General features: G+C 44.9%; 1 protein-coding gene across 1 annotated transcript in view; it reads left to right on the top strand.

The window, feature by feature from the left end:
- Positions 1 to 16,603, top strand: part of DAB1 (DAB adaptor protein 1) — a 311,043-nt gene that overhangs the window by 65,625 nt on the left and 228,815 nt on the right. Inside the window, exon 2 of the mRNA XM_050901289.1 lies at positions 1,667 to 1,738. The gene's annotated coding sequence lies outside the window, so the exon portion shown is untranslated. The remainder of the gene's footprint in view (positions 1 to 1,666; positions 1,739 to 16,603) is intronic.

The following is a 16,603-nucleotide window of genomic DNA, read 5'->3' as shown; positions in this document are numbered from 1 at the left end:
TGTTTCTTAGTCTGCGTAGTCCGTCCCTGAAATGATATAATAAACTAATTAATAGTGCTGTTTATTACATTCATGTTGTTTTCACATAATAATTCGTAGAAAATGAGCCTGAGATCCACAGCTCAGGTTGCTGGATGGCTGGACTTTATTTAAGCAATAAGACACACATGATAAGCAGTGCATTCCTATGTGATTATGCCTCCAGTAGTGTTAGGAGGCACAAGGTCAAAAGGCTCAGTGACTTTAACTACCTGAGAAGTGCCATGTAATCCCCTGCAAATGGGCTGCCTACGATGTCTTATTGCTGTATCAGAGAGGGAATTATTTGTTTTTAAAGGCAGCTGCATGAATTACCTCTGTAATTGGCACAGGTATGATGACATCACTGACTGCCAATCAGAAATCCGCTCTGCCTTGCATTTTAACACCCTAATTTCAAGTTCAGGTCATCTGAACAAACTGATTTTCTTCAAATGGTGTTTTATCCTCTTTGTGCTGAGTCCCATCTGCTTGCTTTAGCGAGGAAAGCACTATTTGTGCTTTGTGTGTGTGTGTTGCAAATTGCTCGGCAGTAGCTTTTGTATCACCATCAGGCACTAAACAGTGACTGCGAAGTCTTTGCAGAGCTGGTGACATGCAAGCCATGGCCTGACTTGCAGTGCCTAGAACATTACTTAGACTCAGGAACTCAAGCAATCAAGGAAGCAAGGGGAGGGCAGACAGCAAGGTGTAAGCACTTCAGGATGCAGGCAGCATGGCCGGGATTTCAAAATCAATGCGTAGCCATCAAATTCTTTCAGCCTAGCACTGTCTTTTCCTTTTTATTGGCAAACGTAACCCCAAAATAATAAAATCATCCCGATTTACAGTTATTGTTGATAAAATAAGTACATATAGGTCACAGCTTTACTAGCCTGAGCAGATGAGGAGCAGGCCACAAGAAGGATGCTATTTATCTTAGTGATATTGAAAGGACTGTAGGCAGTTGCTGCCATTTTGGAAGGGGGGGGATGAGGGGCCCCAGATGGGGAGATTTCCCCCTTTTTTCTCCCCACTTTAAGCCCCAGCAGAAGAGAAGGTAAAGGCACAGCCCCTGGGAAGCTCTCTGCAGCCCCTTGGGCTTGTTTCACTCGCTTCCAGCCAGCAGTCGCTCCTTTGGCAGGGGAGAGAAAAGCCTGTGCAAAATCCCATGGTCAGTCCCAGAGGATGTTTTTCCTTTGGGAAAATGGGAACAGATGCCAGAGGTCATGGCTCACCTGCGTCTCATGTCTGCTGGTGTGTGGGATGAGAGCATCTGTGCATGGGAAGGTGCGAAACCCACTGGTCGAGGGGATGCTGTGGAAGTTGCTGTTCGGTTGCAGAGGGTTTTGGGGGCAAAGCGAGAGGAATCATCATCCTGTTAGAGGGCAAAAATTTAACAAATAGTTTTAAAGGCTTAAAATAAATCTATCTTCATAACCCGACTGCAGTGTTTTTTTCCTTATATATGTTATAGAGGTAATGATACCTCTACAGTGAACTCAATTAACCTTCTGCAGCCTTCCGTGTGACAGGGAATCCTAAATCTTCTTTTTTATGAGTGTATGTGCAAGATTTGAAGCTACTCTGAACTTAGCATTAATAAATGCCATTTCCTAATTGGTGCCCATTTGTTTGTTTTTTACAGTGAGAGAGACATGGTGGCTGTGAGTGGGATCTAGTGTTCATGGTTGAAAAGAGCTTTCCACACAGGAGTGAGGTAACTTTATATTATCATCATCATCATCATTATTATATTATTAGCGCAAATCTGTTGCTTGTGTGTGGGTGCCTTTTGGGGTTTCTGTTGTTAAATGATGTTGTAAGATGATCTCTAAGGAACTTAGCTTTGTTTCTCTGCGTTGTTTTGTATAACTGGACATCCATTGCCAATAAGAACTATGTGACTCTCCTCTGTCTGAGACCCGGTGCCTTTTGAGTGTCCTTCGGAAGTGCTACAGGAAAAAGGATAGGAAGGAAAACCTGTGTATTTAGGCTTCCACAGCTCAGTTTCCCTGCAAATCTTCCTTCCACTCTGTGATACATTCTAGTAGGCGCACGTCGCATCAGGAGACTCAGTAGTGTTCGCTCCTGCCTCACTTCTGAGATCTTCACGTGAACACATGCTGTACGGAGCAAAATGTTTCGTCTGGGAGGGAGGATGTCAGCGATAAATGAGAAAACAAGAAAAATGGATGATCCCCCGTAATGCATACCCTATAATATAATCATTGTTGTTTGATAAAAGAGACACTTCTAGCAACTCTCAGTGCCCTGCTAGGTATGTCTGGATTTATTATTCAGAAAGGCACAATCAAATCTCTTCATTCAGTTGACAAATGGGAGCTATTCAATTCAGTATCTGCCTCTTATTTATAGCATCTAGTGGGGTGATTTATATGCTAGCTGCAGATCTTCCAAAACAGTTTTAATTAGCAGCATTGGCTATTAGAATGAGAGTCCTGTAGCTTCTCTGTGATACACATCCCCTTAAAACTGAATAGAAATCTTACTCTTTGCCAGGCAATGCTTCTCTATTTTTTTTGTAATGCCAGCAAGAAAATGTACCTGTGCTTTAGTAGCTCAGAGGATGCATTCGTGTTTGCAGCTCTGAGGGGGCAGGCAGGGGAGGTTGAGGAAGATAATGGCATTTATTGCTGTGCCTTGGGGAAACAGGGTAATCCTTGGGGCATTAGCACTAACATCAGATGGGAGTTTGCAAATGTCATAAGCGACTTTGGTTTTGAGAACAAAGTAAGCACCGCAGACGCCGAGGCCAGCTGCTCAGGCTGCTGGCACGGGCGTTTCTGGATTCTGCTCTGGATTTCTGTGCTTGGAGGAGGACGGATGTGAGAAGGCAGGAGCCCTCATCTCAGCGTGTCCCGTGGTTGGAGCGTTCACAACATTATTTCTCCTGTGTGCATTGTCTGATGATACAAGTAAGCATTTCCCCAGCTGTTCCCCTATCCGCAGAGCTGCTCTGGCTTGTGGTCTAATTAGTACCCCTGAGGTACAGACCAGAGTAAGGCATGACACGGAGGTGAGTTCAGTAAAGGCGCTGGTTTGAGTCCCTATTATTTTCACACATCTAGTAGGAATGTAATCCCTTTGAGACCTCTGCCTATCTGTCAAACCTGAGATCAGCCAAGAGGTTCAAACATTATTTCGGGAAGCGATGACTGACAGCACAATTGCATACCTCTTGGTTTTTTTTTCCAGGAAACATAAAGAGTATTTTTCGTGTTTTATACTCTGTGTGTAGCATGCAGAATGGTCTGTTGTTACATTTCCACTGATCTTTTTTTGACATGAGCAATGCAGTCATTCTGTCTTCGCATCAAATAAGCCTTTGTACTACTTGTCACCAGCGCGCAGTGTCTCTGTATACGTGTAAACTCATTGTTTGCTACATCCCCTCGTCAAAACTCTTCTGCTGCTGCCTGCAGGTGGGCGGTTCTGCTAAATCGCTGGGTGTTTTACAGCAGCGGGCTGTCAGTGACTTTTACTCTGGAGAGCAAGAAAGCCTTAGAAAATCTTAAGTTTGAGGTTGACAATAATATGAAAAGAGAGGACATGAGCACTAGACCTGGTCGCAGATGCTTGGTGTCTCTGCGTGTCCATCCCTTGGAGGAGGTGAAGGAAGCAAGCCACAACTGAGAGAGAGGAGGCTGAATAAAGTTCATCACTGCCCCACCAACACTGTACGTGTGTGATGCTTAGGAGACTGATGGGAAAACGAGGAAATAGGAGATGAGGACGTAAAAAATCCGGCTACAAACAAGCCTGAAATAAATGTGGTCAGAAGGAAGGGTAAATAGGGTGAGGAACAGGAGGGAACGGAAATGGTTCCTGTGGTTTGCAACTGGGAGATGATGGGCTCTGCAGCCAGGAGAGCAACACAGCCACGGGTAATTCGCAAACAATGCCTACACTGTGAAAAAGTCAAAGTCCTCTGGCTGAACACAAATTAGATTTTTGTGGGGCTTCTTTTTCATCTACAAAAGTTCTGTTTAGGTATTTTTATTTCCTTTTCTGAGCACATTGATAGAGCACATTGTTTAAGGAAGCTTTCACATTATTAACATATTTGGTCTTGTCTTTGAGCCAAGTGAATAGTATTTGGTAAGCTGTCTTTGGCTATTACACTAAGTGCTTTTCTACTGCAATTCTAATAGAGTGTAGGGCTGAATTTGATAGTGTTACCTATTAGTGATTAGAAAGTGAAGGGCTTTCAGTGTGTCTGTACTGCAGAATTGGCTTTGATTGATAGATCAAGCGTTTTGCATTTCATAATTTTTAAATTTGGCCTTAAAGTAATGAGTTTTCCTCTTAAAATCTCTCTTTTCCCCAACATTTTGAAAACATTTTGAAGGCATGAATTGGGGAGGGAAAGAAAGAGGAGAGAGAACAGTTTTGTTCATAAACACTTAAATATTAAATTGTGCATTAGTCAGTGGTAGAGGCTGAACTCTGCCGGAGAAAGGTACTTTTAAATTACCAAAATATTAACATTGTAATTATTGAGCATGGATAATAGTTATGAATTATGGATCAGTCAGGTTAGCAAAGTCACAGCTGCCTAATAGAGAAAGGTACGATGGGAACGTGAGGGAAGATGATTGAGGATTCCCTCTTAATATTTTCATATGCTCCTCTCGGCAAAGGAGGTTGCTGCTCCTTCTGCCGGTCCCAGAGAGCTGTGAAAGCCCACCGAGGGCTGGAGCATCCCTGCCTGAGGAGCACCTGCTCTGCGGGAGGATAGTCTCTGTGCCACCGTGGCTTTTTGGTGTGCCAGCCCAGCTGGAAGGCCCTAGGTGCTGAGCTTTATTTGACACTGTCACCGTTTGTCACCACTGAAAAGTCCTGGCGTGCTCTGAGGCACAGCACCTGCAACGGGAATCGCTGCCGCTTTTAAACCTTGTCTTCCCTGAGGAGGCTGTGGAGGGTGGCAGCGATGCTGGCGTGATTAAGGACCACGGCTCTAACTTTGCTGATGACCCACTATCTCATCTTGAGAAAATAACTTCCCGTCACCGCCTCTCAGTTCCCCTGTCTGTAAAATGAAGATAATGTCATGTCATACCTCTGCAAAGTGTTTTGACATCTATGAAGGAAAAGTGCAACCTTGAAGCACGCAGAGAATATCCTACTATCAGGCGACTCCAACAGCAGCTCCGGGCAGCGCTCGCTGTTAGGATCGGTATATTTATTTTCTTTTTCCTTTGTGATTTGTGAACCCTGGGGGTTGCTGTGGCAAGAGGTCCTGCCCTGTCCCTCCTCATTTTATAAGAGCAAGTTGCTGGTGGTGTTAACACACAGCTGCTCTTCCATCGGTTATTTAGTTGATATCTGTCCAGCTTCTTGTCTTTTCTTCAGCCACATCTATTTTCTCCAAACAAAACCGCTTTTGCTTTTACTTCATTTTTCAGATGAGAGCTGTAATGTGTTTGAATTGTTTGTAATAAACTTTTGAGATTCAGTGACCTTTGTTAATCAGGAAGGGGTTTTTTTGAGGTCTACAGGAAGAATTAATCATATGTAAACTGTTTGCTTTAAAAAGTCTCTTACTGAATTTGGGATTTCCCAGGTAGCCATCGAAAGGTCAGAGGCTGGAGGCAGCAGCTGTGAGCAGCTGGGAAGAGGGGAGCTGGAGAGCACTGCAGGAGGACAAACCACCTCAGAGCAGTTTCAGATATCAGGAGAGACCTGTGGTAACACATGGCATTGGGGAGAGCCCAAAGTGTTTGAGAGACTGGCCTCAAGCCAGAAACTTGGAGTACCTAAGGAAACGATCTAGAGACTAGGAGCATGCTGTTGTACCATGCTCATATTTGCTTGCAATATTCTGCTGTTTCAAAAGCAAGTTTTTGTGCTTTCAACAAACTGTTCCTTGGCCCTACAAGACTCTCAAGTCACATGTGGCTCAAAGAAACCATGAGAATTTTGAAGAAGTTTGCAGTCAGCTGCTGGTGTCTCAGCTGGTGGTACAGTCCCTTCTCCCGGGGACACAGGGTACAGGACTCTCTAAAGGAGGAGGTTTGCCTCATGGACCCTGCCACTGTCAGCTGTTGGTGAGAGCAGTGTGTCCCTCCAAGTGTCCATCTAAACCTTCCCAGCATTGCAGTGCTGTGGTAAGTCCCCTCCTGCTGCTGCGAGCAAGTCCCAGGGCTGTGCTGAGGAAGGACGTCCCGAGTCTCTGCAGGAACCAGAAAAGGCACTGCTGCCTGCACGTGTTGCTTGGTTTACTGGGGGAGAGGAGGTGAGATGCAGTTCATCCTTGCAATCGCAAAAATGGATGAACTGCATCAAAAGTTACCGTCAGCATCCTGAAGTAGCAATGGCTGTAGAAGCAGAGGAATGGTAGGGACTTTCTAGGTTATCCAGTCATATGTCCTATACCTTCGTGTCCCTATACCTTCGTGTCACACTTTGGAGGTGGATTCCCCAAAGAGTCCCTTTCCCAGAAGCTTCCTGGGATGAAGCAGAGCTGTCAGTCACGTTGGGTAGTTCATGGTCGGAGCGGTGGAAGGTGGCTCCAAAGCTGCCAGTGCAGCTGAAGAGAGAGAAGGCCTTCCCCTGCAGGTGTGCTTTGTGTCGTTGCTAAATATGTTCAGTGAAGTTTAGCTTGGGGGATTTCACAGTATAGCAAACCCCTGTGGGGTTCTTCTCTCCTACCAGCATCTATAGCAATCATTATGGGGACCTTATAGCTCTGGGTTAAACTCACAGAGTTTATGGAGTTCATGGAGAAAAGGGCGGTTGTCAAAAGAGAGGGACAGTCAATGTCGTGAATATCCTAAAGGCTGCAATGTCTTGGTGTATAGGGTCCTTACTAAGGAAGGTCTTTCTCTGAATTTTACAGAACTCTGCCTGTTTAAGCGAAACCCCTTAATGTTGTTTTAATGCGTTTTGCTGTATTCAGTAGTGATTTTTACCTGTGAGCCCTTGGCATGCTGTTTCTCTGTGAAGATAATGTTGGGAGATGTCTCACAAATTAGTTGCAGTGCAGTGAAGTCTTTGATTTCCTACTGTGCAGCTCTGTTGTTCACCCCACTTAGCTTCTTCAGATGATGCGCTGCAGCCTGTTCTCAAACTTGTTTTCAAAATTTTATCAAGTCTTGGAGAATAATTGCATTACGTGTTGCAGGGAAGCACATTTGCAGAGTTTCATTCACAGAAGCACATTGCATGACAGACGGGAGAGTTTGCCTAACTTCTCCTTTGCCCGTACAGGGGGAGGACACCTTTAGCACCATTAACCCTTCCTTCCCTTGCAAGCAAGCGGAGGGAGGGAGATGGCACCTCACCAGCCATCCGTTTGCAGTGCGTGCTCTTCGCTAGGGATGTATTTAGGGCCTGATTTCTGCCAGTGTTCAGAGGGACCTCACTCCAAGATGGCTCAGAGCCCAGGGGCTTCTCGGGGCTCATCCTGCGGCCGTGAAGCATGGGCATTGCTCCTTCTCCCAATGATTAAAGAACAGAACTTTCTCTTTAAAGAGTTCATTCCTCAAAAACATTAATGGAAAAGTTATGGGCTAGAAACACTTCCATCTGATCCAGAACACACAGAAAGTCTGGATGTGAATGATTTAAAGACTATGGGAAAGCATAAAGATGTTGAGGTGAATTTACTACTTTGTTCAGTGCCACAGATTGTGTGAGGGCTCTTCAGCATGAATTAAAGAAAGGTTCCAGTCATGAGATATTACAGTTTAATTCAGACATTAGTACAGTCAGGGAGAAGACAGTAATGTAATTCCACAGCCAAATAGGATTTCCCATACTGGATCGCACCTATGATGTATTTGGTCCTGTTTCTATATGGACAGTGCTATGTGTGTCAGAAAAAATAATGTGATATGGGATAATAGGCAGCTGTGGAAGGATTTACCTGGAGCAAGCTCTATCTACTAATAGTTGGCTCATATCCCAACCCTAACTGTGAGAGTTCATTGTTAAAAAGCCCTCTTGGATGTGAGTGAGGATGTTCTCCTGACGTTCATCAGCCTCGATGCATTAATGAATCACCTACATCTGCACCTTGTTCCTGTCAAGTAGCAGCGAGTTCTGTGGGACAATGTGTTTAAAAACATACACAACATTTTTTAAAGGCAGTTTTAAATGTGACGTTTGTCAGGGTCATCTGTTGCCACGTTTTTGTACTGAGAAGATGGTATACTAGAGAGTCTGCTTTATCTTCATTAAACCACTCACCACTCAAGTTTACTACCCCCCCATCACTTTTTATTCATCCCTTCTCCGAATTGAAGAAGGTACCAGTTTTCCTTGCCTCTAAAAATATTTGCAGATGGTATCTAAGCTTTTTAACTGTTTTTTTCTTTTCTTTTTGAGGTCAGGTGTTGCCAGAGTTTCAGTTGAGGTTGGATACACTGCCTGGCTTGGTATTTTAAGTGTCATTTCTTGTTCTAGTCTCTCTAGATCGTCCCTTTGACTTTCTGACCGGTTCTGTTTACAGACCTGTGACTTGCCTGGAGCTTTTATTTCTCCTAGAAAATGTGGAGAAAATAGAGGTGGCCGAGGAAGAGCACTGTGCCTGTGCGACTTCTGTGCTAGAAGATTTGTTTTAGGCTTCTAGAGGCTTTCTTCCTCCCTGATTTTTTTTCCAGTTTAAGAATTTCCAGCAATGGCTCTGAAGTAATCCCAGGGCTCTGTCTCTTTCCATTTTTCGGCTGAGAAAGCTTTACACTGTGTGTTATAGAGGCCATCAAACCGGGGTCTATTGCACATCAGTGGTCCGCCGGGTGTTTGCTGCTCTCTTCAGAAACAGCATTCCCGGAGCCATGCCGTGAGGAGCTCAGCGAACAGATGGGCCAGGAAAGTACCTTGCTCTCGGTGGGTCTGGAGAATGAACTCATTATCCAGCCAGTGGTCTGTCACACGAGCCTCATTTACCAGCGGCTGGTATAAAAAACAAACCCTGGAAAGTGGTGCCTCGCAGGGTGTGAGTGCTGCGGTGCCAGCCACGTCGGTGTCATTCAGCGAGCAAGCTTGTTGGGTATGAGGAATAGGGAGGAAGCCTGGAGAGGCAGAGAGTTTACAAACAGGCATCAAAAAGCTTCATAAAAAAATGACAGAAAGTCCAGCTTTTGGGAATCAAAAAATGTCACGTGGAGAGGAGCCACGTTTCAAGGCTGGCTCTGCGATTTGGACACACCTGAGATGAAGGTCCCATTTCCTTAGGTGGTACGTCCTGCCAAGTATTTCCTGAAAAAGCCATAAAGTATTAACAAAACATGTTAAAAACCCCACTATGTTCAAACAAACAAAAAGGACCAAACGTCCCCAGGTTACGTTAGACTGGATAGGTAACTGGACAGCTTTCCATCTTTCTCCTCTTCCAACTGGGAGAAACACCTTTGTGCCCCACACGGCTCAGCCTCCTGCGTTGGCAGCCGAGGAGCGGGACTGCTGAGCTCAAACTGCCCGAGAAACGGAACGTCTTCCTCCTTGTTTCTCGCCCGCTCCTCAGTGGGGAGCACACTTTGCTAGAAGCGTGGTGCAATTTTGAAAAGCCAGGAGAGGCAAAACTCTGGGATTTAGCCAAAGGATTGTTTGAAAGTTTGGGGGTTTGGCTCAGTCGTTGCGGTGATGGGTTGAGGATTGCAGGAGTCCTCAGTAGCTGCTGCTTCAGTTGCTGTTAAAGATAGGGAAATTTTTGGCACTGGTTTACTCAGAGGAATATAAAAAATGTCAGTCGGCAGCAGTCTTGGAAAGGGAAACTGCAGAGTGGGAATGCTTTTGTTTATTTATAGTAAAATCCGCTAGGAATATGGGGGAAATTGTTGTCTCTGGGTTACTCTGTGGGTTTGTAAGTGCATGATTGATAGTATGTTAATAGTTTTAAGCTCCGTGCTTCAATAATATTGTTGGGAAATCTGGCTGAAAATTATTTGGCTGCCTGCATAATCCCAGGTTTTATGCAGGCAACGCACATAGTATCCACCGCTATCATGTGGAGTGGGGTCCTGCACCCACATGGGAGAGTCTCGTCAAGTAAGCACACATCTGATCAGCGCCGCTAAGATCTCTTGTGTGGGCAGAAGTGGGAGGATACTTTAGCTTTGAATTAAGCAGAATTTTATTTTTTTAAAATGTATAAAGATGCCAAAAATATATCCCCACAGGCTACTGCTGTTTGTTTTGGTTGTTTTTTTTTTAAAAAAACCTACTACCTGACACAGCTGGCACCGTGATGGTGCATAACCTTTACCATAGGTGAAGAGGCTGGAGGCAGACAGATGTTCCAGCGTTGCTGGCTGCGAATTCTGCATTCTGTGCCCGCACGTCGTGCCCAGATGGTCCTTTGTAGTACCGTGGCAGCCTCTACCTCCTAACGCCCCGTCCCACCTGTTGACACTTACAGTATGTCTCAAAAGAATAGCCGAGTTGCTGGGGAGAGGAAGACAAAAAGATACAGCAGCACTTCTGGCTGTGAAACAAGGCAAGCTGTGTTGTAGCGCGTAGCAAGGAAGCCAACAATTACGGATCTCTCCAAAGCAGGAGGCTTTATATAAATAATACATTCTGGTAATTCACCAGATTGCGGCATGTATGGAAATACAGAGGATTTTTTTTTTTTTAATGAAAGGGAGCTTCTGTCCTGAGAAAAATTAGTCGATGCTGAATTGGATTCGGTTCTCCTCCTACATGCTCAGCTTTATACAGAGAATAAAAAAGGGCAGAGAAGAACAAATTGACTCTGGAAACCACCTCTTACAAGCCTGGCTTCAATCCTACCAACCCTTCCTATAGAAATGAGCCCCCCGCCCACACAGAGTAGTTGAAGTGGACAAGCCCGTTTGCAGAGGCAGCTACGGAGTTTTATTTAGAGCAGTTTCCTGGTGGTTTTCAGCGGGCTGCACCCACGCTGCCTCCCACGGGGCCATCCCCCTCCTGGCTGGCTGGGACGGGGACATTCCTCCCCTGCACCCCGTCTCTCACCCTTGTCCTCGCAGCAGGAGCAGGAACAGGACTGCTGCCCGACCCCTTCCAGCATCGGCACAGGTCGGGTTGGCTTCAGCCCTTCATCTGAGAGCTGGAAATAAACTCAGCATAAGCTCAGACCTCGGTGTCATTCACGTCACCCCACTCTGCAGGTGAAAGAAGTGTCTTCAGAAGTAAGATGTAATGCTGTAGGGACACCGCTCCGCGCATAGGGCTTCGCTGCTTTCCTTACCAGTCTGTGGGGAATCTGCCAGGCTGGACAGTGAGCTGGTACAAGTTAGCCTGGTGTTACTAACCTCACAAGGACTACACTGACTCCCAGCAATAGGAAAAGAAAGTAGTAGTTATTTTTTTCTAATCAATTATAACTTGCAGTTATAAAATTAAGCACTGACTCAAGCTGACATTTGAGTTGGTTTGGTTTGTACCGGTTCAGAGCAGGAGAGCTGTACAGCAGGGAGTTTGTTAGCTGATGCACCATGCAGACCTTCGCAGCTGTTTAAGGAATAGTACTGTATCATGCAAAATATTTTGCAGGCAGGCACTTTGCAAACCCCAGAAAGTGTTTTACAGATTCTTCTGCAGAGGAAGTTGCCATTCAGTAGCATGGTTTATTTATTTTGTTTGGTTTATTTGGGTTATTAAACATGTTTTATTTATAGAGTGTGCTTTCTAGAGAACCATCTGCATATATGTTCTTAAATAAAATGCGGGACTCTGCGTTTGCAGATGCTGGGTTGCCGTTTGTGTGTGTTGGGCCATGTTGGGTACCAACAGCCAGCTCGGTGGGATTTGTAGGAACGGGTGGAGCTGTGCATGGAAATACTCAGCAGTCACCTGAAGAGAAGAGCCAACGTCTCTGAGCTTGCAAAGAGAATGTGCATGTGGCTCTCTCTGTGCTCCATCCATGGCTGCAGATCTCTGCCGATCCTTTGTTGCGCCACGCAGCTCCTCACCTGCTGGAGTCCTTTCACAGCTCGATTTTAGTGGCTACTCCAGAATGACTAACTCTAGCCATAATCCTTTTAAGCATAAGCATGGAAGGATCTTGCTAGTAACCTTGTGTCATAAAAAAGTGTGAATTTGTGTGTGTATGAATTTTTGCACCATCTGTTCCCTTTCCTACAGCACAGAGTGAGATTTTTGTCTCCCTTGCTCAGTTCCAAACAGGTACGTGTGATACTGATGTCTGCTACAACATAGTACAGATTGCACAGATTTTTTCCACTGGAACTTATCAATACGTGGGCATAGGTGTATCAGTGCAATGTAGGTAGAATCTATTATGACAATAAACACCCTGCTGCCTTTATCTCCTCTTGTCATCCTCTTAATTAAATTGAAATTCCTAAGATGTATTCCATTTGGGATTTGTTTTTTTTCCCTACTGAGAAACCCAAGAAGGAATTACATGCATAATGGTGTGGCCAGCTGGCAGAGCTGTACAGAAATATAATTTTTGTATTTCTGGGTAGATTTTGTCCTAGCACTCTACAGAGCGGGCAGTGGGCAAGGAAATCCTGCTTATAAGAGTAATTTCACATGATTATTAATGCCCTGGAAGCTGAAATCAAATACTGCCAATCTCTGCCACTCACAGTGCTTTGACACTGAGCCATCGCGAGGAAAGAGAAGTGTAGTTTAAGTTATACTTTGATTATAATGGGTTTTGAGAAAACTAAGATATCAACTAGAACAAAAGTCTCCAATTAGTGTCATAGAATGAATTTAAAACTCTTTTGCTCTCCATCTAAACTGTTGGCCACGTAGAACTGCTCATCTTTGCACACCAGCTAATTTCTCCAGAGCAGATTGTCTGCAGACACCTTCCAGCAAAGTTTTAGATGTGGTTCCAGGGCATCAGAAGCCGTCTGCAGCGGGGACACACGTTTGGCTTCTTTTGCAAACTGCTTCTGGGGCAAAGGGTTTCATCTGTTTGCAGTCTGTGATATTCTGGGGAAGAAAGGCTTACATCTGGACTGCGGTCCTTGCAAAAACGCGGCAAAATGCTGGCTTGATCACCCACAGGGTGAGGCAGTGATGTGCTTTCAAGGATGCTCGGCTCTTCAGAAAAGCCACCCTTTCCGGGTAATTCTGGCGTGCTGCGCTGCAGCGTTGCAGGTTGCTGTTCCTCTTGGTTAAACTGAGAAAGCCTTGAGGACTCACGAGTTAAATGGGCTAATGCATTGACACCTTGCAAGCTGTGTTTTAAAACTTCATATCTTCCAGTTGCATTACTTTCTCAGTCATTGCAGCGCCGAACAGAAGCCCAAGTGCTGTTTTACGCAATCACTGATCAAATCAGGATGCAAATGAGGTCCTAAAAGTATATGTATAATATGGGAAAAAAATTACACGTATAGATGGGAACCTTTCAAATGACAAAATTTTGTAGCTGAGGCTATCGTAACGTATTAAGATTAGCTATAGATTTTGTGTGGCAGCGTAATTCAGAGTTTTCACATCTTGGCGTTTCAAATAATTTTAATTAAGCAATAGATTTACAATTTGTTCCACAAGTAATACAGTCTGTTCAGATTACGCACATTTTCTGTAGTTTTGATTTCATTTAGCTCAGCAAATTTATAAAACTAATTAAAACAGAAGTACTTTTTTGATTCAAATTGTAAATGAAAAACAACGATCTAATGTAAAATGATGCTTGCAGAGAAAATAAGACCAATTGCAACTCGATAGGTATTTTATAACTGAGTTTTTTAAACTAAAAGCAATTATTTTTATAGCAGATTCTTGGCACGATCTTACTTGTTTTCATGTTTTGAGATGCCAAGAGAGTGAGAGATTAGGATCTGATTCAGCAACATACTCAAACATGTCTAATGTTAACCATGTAATTAGTCCTCATTGAATTCATTGGATTTCTTGTTTGCTGAAGCACTTTGCTGAGCTGAGATGGTGTTTTAGAGCCGGCACTAACCCCCGGATCACTACTTCAGGTACCAACGCAAGTCATGCTGCTCCCCAGTTCTTGTTAAGTCTCATGTCACTGAGGGAGTGAAAAGAAGCTGCAGTTCCCAGGCTATCAGCATCCCGAGGCAGCATCTTCACGCCAGGATTTTTCCCTATCTTTGGAGTCCTCCTGTCCCCAAGTTAGTGCTGACAGCCGAGCTTCGTTAAGATACGGAGAGCAAGGAACACGTAACGTTGTTTGAACTCATTTGATGACATGCCATTGCAGGTTTAAACACCAATTACCACGTTTCAAGTGACAAATCTGGAGGGAAAAAAAGATGATCATTTAATAAATTTATTATGAAGGCAAATGACTCATACATAAATCAAACTGCTTCATTAAGGGAGAAACTCAGTCAGCTAAATACAGAGGTGACAAAGGTTAACTCCACAGTTGTGACACCAACTCTTGTGTCATTTCTCCTGAACTCTGGCAATGAGTCAGTATTGCAGCAGTGCCTAGTGTTGCCGTCCCCAGGTCCTCTGGCAGCAATGGCATTTCTCGCGTCACCTTTCGCAACATCAAAAGCAGTCTAAATGTTAGGAGAAATTCATAATCCTGCTTTTGACAGAGGTGGAATTAAAGACTTTTGGTTTTTTTTCCTGTGCGCGTCTCGTGCAAGCCGCAGCGTTCCCAGCGCCTCCGTGATGTGTATTGCTGCACGCTTCGCAGTAGCCCTCCCGGAGCAGGGTCCTGGTCCTCCTGTCTTCCAGATCTCTTGCATTAGTAACGTATCTCTCAGCTGATGTCCTTGCAGTGCTGTGAGCCTGTGCCTTTATCTGACCTGCTATGCCATGCCATTCCTGTGTGTTGTGGTTTAACCCCAGCCCGCAGCTAAGCACCACGCAGCCGCTTCCTCACTCCCCCCGGCTCCCAGTGGGATGGGGAGGAGAATCAGGGAAAAGAAGTAAAACTTGTGGGTTGAGATAAGAATGGCTTAATAACTACAGTAAAATATAATACTTACAATAATAATAAATATAATAATAATAATAATTGTAATGAAAAGGAATATTAAAAAAAAAAAAGAGAGAAATAAAACCCAAAGAAGACAAGTGATGCACAATGCAGTTGCTCACCACCTGCTGACCGATGCCCAAGCAGCGATCCGCCCCTCCCGGCCAGCTCCCCCCAGTTTATATACTGGGCATGATGTTCTGTGGTATAGAATACCCCTTTGGCTAGTTGGGGTCAGCTGCCCTGGCCATGCTCCCTCCCAGCTCCTTGCACACCTGCTTGCTGGCAGAGCATGGGAAGCTGAAAAGTCCTTAACTTAAGATAAGCGCTACTTAGCAACAACTAAAGCATCAGCATGTTAATGTTGTTCTCACACTAAATCCAAAACCCAGCACTGTACCAGCTACTAAGAAGAAAATTAACTCAATCCCAGCCGAGACCAGGACACTGTGTTTTCTCCTACTGTTCCAAGACTGATCTTTGCCCACTATCCTCATGTGGCAGCCGTGGCTGCTGCAGGGCAGCCCACATGAAAGGCATTTTGCAGGACCCGTCTCCCACATCTGAGCACCCGTGGGCCACCCCGCACAGACCAGGATGTTTGGCTGACGCTGTGGAGCTGTTCCCAAGGAGAGCAATGCGTGTTTGGCCTATTTCACAAGCTGACGTGTACCTCTCTGTGTCGTAGTTAATATGCAGAAAGAGGTTGCGGGCTGCTCTTGGGGATGGGTGAGCCATCTCAGTTATTGTCACCTTGTTTGCAAATGCCATGTTATTCTTTTATGCTCTGTGCTTTGGGAGTTTCTGAACAATGATGGCGATGACGGGGCATATCAGCTGCAGTGAGAACAGAAAAAAGCGCAGGAAGGTTTTGGCCACACAAAGACAAAATGGAGCAATTTTTTGGTGCCTTTGGAGCTTTTAGAATTAATGAAGATGCGGTGAAGATTTTAAATAACCCTGATATAGAATTTACGCATCCTTCTGACCCCATACAGTTCTGCTCTCTGCGATGCTCTGCTCACATGTGCAGCCTGACTCTCTCTTAATTTGCTTATACCTTGAGCAGAAACAGGGCAGGCAGAGAAAGGCAGCACGAACACCAACCCACCATATGTTGTTTCTAATGATTGAGAATAGTGGGTAGGCGCGTCGGTCTCCCAACATATTCCTTAGGCCAGGGGCCTGTGGCACTACAGCTGTTGTGCTTTTATTTCCCCCTGTATTCTCCCCTCCGCTGCTGAAATCTGCAGCTGGGAAGCTGGGGATACTGTTGCTGTGATATGCCTTTAGAAGACGGCTCTTCGGTGAGGATGCAATTGCCGCCACCTATTCCCCCCCCGCGTTACACAGCCCAGTACCGGTGCCAAGGGGCAGGGAACACGGTTACGGTTTGGGAATTTCAGGTTTTTCCAAGCCTCCGGCATTGAATACTTTTGTTCTCATTGGTGCAGCAGAATCCATTGCATTTTCTGGATTTGGGGTTGGTCCCAGTGCCCTGCTGCTTTTGCACATCGATGTGTTGCAAGGTAGTGCCTGAAATCAGCAATTGGAAGAGATGGTAGAACCGTGTCATCGCACTATTAGTTCATATTTTTATAAAACAGCAGGAATTCAGAATACAGCTCTTTTAATGTCTCATTCAAGCAGACAGTAACATTGAAATGTATTTTATTTGATGCCCAAGAG

Source organism: Gymnogyps californianus, chromosome 8 (assembly GCF_018139145.2).
Source record: "Gymnogyps californianus isolate 813 chromosome 8, ASM1813914v2, whole genome shotgun sequence".
Lineage (NCBI taxonomy): Eukaryota > Metazoa > Chordata > Aves > Accipitriformes > Cathartidae > Gymnogyps > Gymnogyps californianus.
The sequence above is the reverse complement of the archived record's forward strand: the minus strand, read 5'-3'. Positions and strand labels throughout refer to the sequence as shown.